Here is an 8,826-nt window from a genome sequence, read left to right as displayed (position 1 = left end):
TCGCACTACACTTACTTGTAGTTTTAGCTGAACACTGTGAGGAGGACGCACTACACTAACTTGTAGCTTATTTAGCTGCCTGCGGTAGTGATAGGATCAGGAAAACACCACCAACCTTCCACAGTGTGCTTTAGCTGAGCACTGTGCAGAGGTCGCACTACACTAACTTGTAGTTTTAGCTGAACACTGTGAGGAGGACGCACTACACTAACTTGTAGCTTTAGTTGAACACTGTGCAGAGGTCGCACTACACTAACTTGTAGTTTTAGCTGAACACTGTAAGGAGGACTCACTACACTAACTTGTAGTTTTAGCTGAACACTGTTAGGAGGACGCACCTAACTAACTTGTAGCTTTAGCTGAACACTGTTCAGAGGACGCACTACCCTAACTTGTAGCTTTAGCTGAACACTGTGCACTACACTAACTTGTAGCTTTAGCTGAACACTGTTCAGAGGTCGCACTACACTAACTTGTACCTTATTTAGCTGCCTGCGGTAGTGATAGGATCAGGAAAACACCACCAACCTTCTACAGGTAGCTTTAGTTGAACAATGTGCAGAGCTCGGAAAAAACTAACTTGTAGCTTATTTAGCTGCCTGCGGTAGTGATAGGATCAGGAAAACACCACCAACCTTCTATAGGTAGCTTTAGCTGAACACTGTGCAGAGGTCGCACTACACTAACTTGTAGTTTTAGCTGAATACTGTGAGGAGGATGCACTACACTAACTTGTAGCTTTAGCTGAACACTGTGAGGAGGACGCAATACACTAACTTGTAGCTTTAGCTGAACACTGTGCACTACACTTACTTGTAGCTTTAGCTGAACACTGTGAGGAGGACGCATTACACTAACTTGCAGCTTTAGCTGAACACTGTGCAGAGGTCGCACTACACTAACTTGTAGTTTTATCTGAACACTGTGAGGAGGTCGCACTACACTTACTTGTAGTTTTAGCTGAACACTGTGAGGAGGACGCACTACACTAACTTGTAGCTTATTTAGCTCCCTGTGGTAGTTTTAGGATGAGGAAAACACCACCAACCTTCTACAGGTAGCTTTAGCTGAACACTGTGCAGAGCTCACAAAAAACTAACTTGTAGCTTATTTATCTGCCTGCGGTAGTGATAGGATCAGGAAAACATGACCAACCTTCTACAGTTAGCTTTAGCTGAGCACTGTGCAGAGGTCGCACTACCCTAACTTGTAGTTTTAGCTGAACACTGTGAGGAGGACACACTACACTAACTTGTAGCTTTAGCTGAACACTGTGCAGAGGTCACACTACACTAACTTGTAGTTTTAACTGAACACTGTGAGGAGGATGCACTACACTAACTTGTAGCTTTAGCTGAACACTGTGAGGAGGTCGCACTACACTAACTTGTAGTTTTAGCTGAACACTGTTAGGAGGACACACTACACCAACTTGTAGCTTATTTAGCTGCCTGCGGTAATGATAGGATCAGGAAAACACCACCAACCTTCTACAGGTAGCTTTAGCTGAGCACTGTGCAGAGGTCGCACTACACTAACTTGTAGTTTTAGCTGAACACTGTGAGGAGGACGCACTACACTAACTTGTAGCTTTAGTTGAACACTGTGCAGAGGTCACACTACACTAACTTGTAGTTTTAGCTGAACACTGTGAGGAGGACGCACTACACTAACTTGTAGTTTTAGATGAACACTATTAGGAGGACGCACTACACTAACTTGTAGCTTTAGCTGAACACTGTGAGGAGGACGCACTACCCTATCTTGTAGCTTTAGCTGAACACTGTGCACTACACTAACTTGTAGCTTTAGGTGAACACTGTTCAGAGGACGCACTACACTAACTTGTACCTTATTTAGCTGCCTGCGGTAGTGAAAGGATCAGGAAAACACCACCAACCTTCTACAGGTAGCTTTAGCTGAACAATGTGCAGAGCTCGGAAAAAACTAACTTGTAGCTTATTTAGCTGGCTGCGGTAGTGATAGGATCAGGAAAACACCACCAACCTTCTATAGGTAGCTTTAGCTGAACACTGTGCAGAGGTCGCACTACACTAACTTGTAGTTTTAGCTGAATACTCTGAGGAGGACGCACTACACTAACTTGTAGCTTTAGCTTTACACTGTTCAGAGGACGCAATACACTAACTTGTAGCTTTAGCTGAACACTGTGCACTACACTAACTTGTAGCTTTAGCTGAACACTGTGAGGAGGATGCATTACACTAACTTGCAGCTTTAGCTGAACACTGTGCAGAGGTCGCACTACACTAACTTGTAGTTTTATCTGAACACTGTGAGGAGGTCGCACTACACTTACTTGTAGTTTTAGCTGAACACTGTGAGGAGGACGCACTACACTAACTTGTAGCTTATTTAGCTGCCTGCGGTAGTTTTAGGATGAGGAAAACACCACCAACCTTCTACAGGTAGCTTTAGCTGAACACTGTGCAGAGCTCACAAAAACTAACTTGTAGCTTATTTAGCTGCCTGCGGTAGTGATAGGATCAGGAAAACACCACCAACCTTCTACAGTTAGCTTTAGCTGAGCACTGTGCAGAGGTCGCACTACCCTAACTTGTAGTTTTAGCTGAACACTGTGAGGAGGATGCACTACACTAACTTGTAGCTTTAGCTGAACACTGTGCAGAGGTCACACTACACTAACTTGTAGTTTTAACTGAACACTGTGAGGAGGATGCACTACACTAACTTGTAGCTTTAGCTGAACACTGTGCAGAGGTTGCACTACACTAACTTGTAGTTTTAGCTGAACACTGTTAGGAGGACACACTACACTAACTTGTAGCTTTAGCTGAACACTGTGCACTACACTAACTTGTAGCTTTAGCTGAACACTTTTCAGAGGACGCACTACACTAACTTGTAGCTTATTTAGCTGCCTACGGTAGTGATAGAATCAGGAAAACACCGCCAACCTTCTACAGGTAGCTTTAGCTGAACACTGTGCAGAGCTTGGAAAAATCTAACTTGTAGCTTATTTAGCTGGCTGCGGTAGTGATAGGATCAGGAAAACACCACCAACCTTCTACAGGTAGCTTTAGCTGAACACTGTGCAGAGCTCACAAAAAACTAACTTGTAGCTTATTTAGCTGCCTGTGGTAGTGATAGGATCAGGCAAACACCACCAACCTTCTACAGGTAGCTTTAGCTGAACCATGTGCAGAGCTCGCAAAAAACTAACTTGTAGCTTATTTAGCTGCCTGCGGTAGTGATAGGATCAGTAAAACACCACCAACCTTCTACAGGTAGCTTTAGCTGAAAATTGTGCAGAGGTCGCACTACACTAACTTGTAGGTTTAGCTGAACACTGTGAGGAAGACGCACTATACTAACTTGTAGCTTATTTAGCTGCCTGCGGTAGTGATAGGATCAGGAAAACACCACCAACCTTCTACAGGTAGCTTTAGTTGAACAATGTGCAGAGCTCGGAAAAAACTAACTTGTAGCTTATTTAGCTGCCTGCGGTAGTGATAGGATCAGGAAAACACCACCAACCTTCTATAGGTAGCTTTAGCTGAACACTGTGCAGAGGTCGCACTACACTAACTTGTAGTTTTAGCTGAATACTGTGAGGAGGATGCACTACACTAACTTGTAGCTTTAGCTGAACACTGTGAGGAGGACGCAATACACTAACTTGTAGCTTTAGCTGAACACTGTGCACTACACTTACTTGTAGCTTTAGCTGAACACTGTGAGGAGGACGCATTACACTAACTTGCAGCTTTAGCTGAACACTGTGCAGAGGTCGCACTACACTAACTTGTAGTTTTATCTGAACACTGTGAGGAGGTCGCACTACACTTACTTGTAGTTTTAGCTGAACACTGTGAGGAGGACGCACTACACTAACTTGTAGCTTATTTAGCTCCCTGTGGTAGTTTTAGGATGAGGAAAACACCACCAACCTTCTACAGGTAGCTTTAGCTGAACACTGTGCAGAGCTCACAAAAAACTAACTTGTAGCTTATTTATCTGCCTGCGGTAGTGATAGGATCAGGAAAACATGACCAACCTTCTACAGTTAGCTTTAGCTGAGCACTGTGCAGAGGTCGCACTACCCTAACTTGTAGTTTTAGCTGAACACTGTGAGGAGGACACACTACACTAACTTGTAGCTTTAGCTGAACACTGTGCAGAGGTCACACTACACTAACTTGTAGTTTTAACTGAACACTGTGAGGAGGATGCACTACACTAACTTGTAGCTTTAGCTGAACACTGTGAGGAGGTCGCACTACACTAACTTGTAGTTTTAGCTGAACACTGTTAGGAGGACACACTACACCAACTTGTAGCTTATTTAGCTGCCTGCGGTAATGATAGGATCAGGAAAACACCACCAACCTTCTACAGGTAGCTTTAGCTGAGCACTGTGCAGAGGTCGCACTACACTAACTTGTAGTTTTAGCTGAACACTGTGAGGAGGACGCACTACACTAACTTGTAGCTTTAGTTGAACACTGTGCAGAGGTCACACTACACTAACTTGTAGTTTTAGCTGAACACTGTGAGGAGGACGCACTACACTAACTTGTAGTTTTAGATGAACACTATTAGGAGGACGCACTACACTAACTTGTAGCTTTAGCTGAACACTGTGAGGAGGACGCACTACCCTATCTTGTAGCTTTAGCTGAACACTGTGCACTACACTAACTTGTAGCTTTAGGTGAACACTGTTCAGAGGACGCACTACACTAACTTGTACCTTATTTAGCTGCCTGCGGTAGTGAAAGGATCAGGAAAACACCACCAACCTTCTACAGGTAGCGTTAGCTGAACAATGTGCAGAGCTCGGAAAAAACTAACTTGTAGCTTATTTAGCTGGCTGCGGTAGTGATAGGATCAGGAAAACACCACCAACCTTCTATAGGTAGCTTTAGCTGAACACTGTGCAGAGGTCGCACTACACTAACTTGTAGTTTTAGCTGAATACTCTGAGGAGGACGCACTACACTAACTTGTAGCTTTAGCTTTACACTGTTCAGAGGACGCAATACACTAACTTGTAGCTTTAGCTGAACACTGTGCACTACACTAACTTGTAGCTTTAGCTGAACACTGTGAGGAGGATGCATTACACTAACTTGCAGCTTTAGCTGAACACTGTGCAGAGGTCGCACTACACTAACTTGTAGTTTTATCTGAACACTGTGAGGAGGTCGCACTACACTTACTTGTAGTTTTAGCTGAACACTGTGAGGAGGACGCACTACACTAACTTGTAGCTTATTTAGCTGCCTGCGGTAGTTTTAGGATGAGGAAAACACCACCAACCTTCTACAGGTAGCTTTAGCTGAACACTGTGCAGAGCTCACAAAAACTAACTTGTAGCTTATTTAGCTGCCTGCGGTAGTGATAGGATCAGGAAAACACCACCAACCTTCTACAGTTAGCTTTAGCTGAGCACTGTGCAGAGGTCGCACTACCCTAACTTGTAGTTTTAGCTGAACACTGTGAGGAGGATGCACTACACTAACTTGTAGCTTTAGCTGAACACTGTGCAGAGGTCACACTACACTAACTTGTAGTTTTAACTGAACACTGTGAGGAGGATGCACTACACTAACTTGTAGCTTTAGCTGAACACTGTGCAGAGGTTGCACTACACTAACTTGTAGTTTTAGCTGAACACTGTTAGGAGGACACACTACACTAACTTGTAGCTTTAGCTGAACACTGTGCACTACACTAACTTGTAGCTTTAGCTGAACACTTTTCAGAGGACGCACTACACTAACTTGTAGCTTATTTAGCTGCCTACGGTAGTGATAGAATCAGGAAAACACCGCCAACCTTCTACAGGTAGCTTTAGCTGAACACTGTGCAGAGCTTGGAAAAATCTAACTTGTAGCTTATTTAGCTGGCTGCGGTAGTGATAGGATCAGGAAAACACCACCAACCTTCTACAGGTAGCTTTAGCTGAACACTGTGCAGAGCTCACAAAAAACTAACTTGTAGCTTATTTAGCTGCCTGTGGTAGTGATAGGATCAGGCAAACACCACCAACCTTCTACAGGTAGCTTTAGCTGAACCATGTGCAGAGCTCGCAAAAAACTAACTTGTAGCTTATTTAGCTGCCTGCGGTAGTGATAGGATCAGTAAAACACCACCAACCTTCTACAGGTAGCTTTAGCTGAAAATTGTGCAGAGGTCGCACTACACTAACTTGTAGGTTTAGCTGAACACTGTGAGGAAGACGCACTATACTAACTTGTAGCTTATTTAGCTGCCTGCGGTAGTGATAGGATCAGCAAAAAACACCACCAACCTTCTACAGGTAGCTTTAGCTGAACACTGTGCAGAGCTCACAAAAAACTAACCCTTAGCTTATTTAGCTGCCTGCGGTAGTGATAGGATCAGGACAACACCACCAACCTTCTACAGGTAGCTTTAGCTGAACACTGTGCAGAGGTTGCACTACACTAACTTGTAGTTTTAGCTGAACACTGTGAGGAGGACGTACTACACTAACTTGTGGCTTTAGCTGAACACTGTTCAGAGGAAGCACTACACTAACTTGTAGCTTTAGCTGAACACTGTGCACTACACTAACTAACTAACCCACACATCAGAGGACCAATTTGAATAATATATCAACAACTCAATGAGAATTCTGACAAGATTTTACCCTCATATGCTACTAAATGGGCACATGATATGAATCGAGTGTTTGATACTAAAGATTGGTCGAATATCTGGTTAGCCACCAAAACTTCTTCTCCAAATTGTTATGCTGTAGAAACAAATGATAAAGTTCTAACATGGTGGTACCTAGTACCTGCTAGAATAGCAAAATTTGTTCCCATATATTCACCTAATTGCTTTGGAGGCTGTGACTCGCAAGGTACACATTTTCACATATGATGGCAATGTCCTGTGGTCCAGGAATTCTGGAAAAATATATTTTTAATGGCCTCTAAAGCCTTGGAAGTTTCTATTCTTCCGGATCCTGCCATAGCACTTCTAAATCTTAATCCCACTACACTTTCCCACACTCAATTCCAATTACTTATTCAACTTAACCCTTCAGCCAAACAAACGATTGCCAAGGCGTGGAAGTCCAAATCTCTAATCTTGGCAGAAGCTAAACATAGAATGAACAGAGCACTCATATTTTCTAAGATGACAGCTATTGAAGATAATAAGATCAATACATTTCGCAAGATTTGGCAACCATGGGTTAAACACTACTACCCCACTGATTTTGACCAGTCTTTGTTATTACCACACTAGATTGTATAGATAACTTAAAGTGGATGTAAACCCGAAAATTTTATTTTTTTTTGTTTATATCATACTGTAGAGTATAAGATTTCCTATCATTTGAGCCCAGTCTTGCCACACAGAGTTAATCCATCTCTGAGCAATCCTCTTTTATTGTTCAGTGAGAGAAATCTTGACAAACTGACAAAAACTTTGTCAAATACTCCCCCTTGCTGTGAGTGACAGCCTAAGACACAGGCATGATTTTTTAATTCCCTCCCGCACTCCTTTCTTCAGCAGCTCTGCAAGGATTCGCTGTTCCACACCTCAGCATGATTTGGCATGCTGAAGTCATGTGGTTACTTTCCTGTCTTTTCACTGGATGTTAGAGATCATAGCAGAATTTCAATTAGAAATACACAGGAGAAAATGCGTATTGACAAGGGGAGTATAGAGGTGGGCGGGGAGTCTACTGACATCACAACTCCACCCACCGAGCTCCAGACAACAGACCCACCCACAGAATCTGCAGTTTTTCAGCTCTCATAACAGACAGAGGGGAGACATTTGACAGGTAAAGATACATGCAGGAGGCATGTATATCCTTATAGATAACCCCTATGGTAGTAGTTTAGAAAGGATGACATTGGGTTTACAGCCATTTTAACTAATAAATGTGTATATCTATCGTGAGCCAGACCACCACTACTGAAACTTCTACCTTATATTTTTTTTCCCCTTTTTTGTTTTTATTTCCCTTTTTATTCCTCTCTTTACAAGCTACATATCTTACTACTGAAAATTGATACTTTGTCTATTTATCTGATCACTATCTTTCTCTTTCATCCTTATATTCCTGAGTGTATAAAATTTACATAGCAATAAGATAGTTCTAATTTCCTATTATAATGTTAAATATATTGAATGTATGCTATGTATTCATGATTTATATTCCTTTGTTTTTTCTTGTGAAAACTCAATAAACATATTTAACAAAAAAAAATAAAAAATTGGATTCGGTTGGAAAAATGTGTGAATCAATTGTAAGTGGGGATAATCTTTATGCACATGTGTGATGATTAAGTAAAACTATGTACAGCTTAGACCAGGCATGTCCAAAGTCTGGCCCGCGGCCAATCGCGGCCCGCGGTCCGGTTTTGAACGGCCTGTCTGGTTATCTAAACCAGCCTTTCTCAGCCAGTGTGCCGCGGGATCAGGGCTGTCAAATGAGCCCGATCCCCTGCCGAAGTGTACATCGGCACTGTGAGAAGCTCCGTCAGCCTCAAAAGTGAAAGTAGAGAGCGTGCTGTGCTCTCCGCTTCCCCCTACAGTGCAGTAACCGGCTGAATGACGAAGTTGGAAAGGTACAGTACTGTGCTAGAAGCTAGATTCGCTTTAAAAGGGCTTTATTCATGTGTCTGTGCATGTGTGTCTGTCTGTATGTGTGTGTGTGTGCATGTGTCTGTATGTATGTATGTGTGTGTGCATGTGTCTGTATGTATGTATGTGTGTGTGCATGTGTCTGTATGTATGTCTGTATGTGTGTGTGTGTGTGCGCATGTGTCTGTATGCATGTCTGTATGTGTGTGCGCA

The sequence above is a fragment of the Aquarana catesbeiana genome, linkage group LG02 (assembly GCF_042186555.1).
Source record: "Aquarana catesbeiana isolate 2022-GZ linkage group LG02, ASM4218655v1, whole genome shotgun sequence".
NCBI lineage: Eukaryota > Metazoa > Chordata > Amphibia > Anura > Ranidae > Aquarana > Aquarana catesbeiana.
This window is presented reverse-complemented; position numbering follows the sequence as displayed.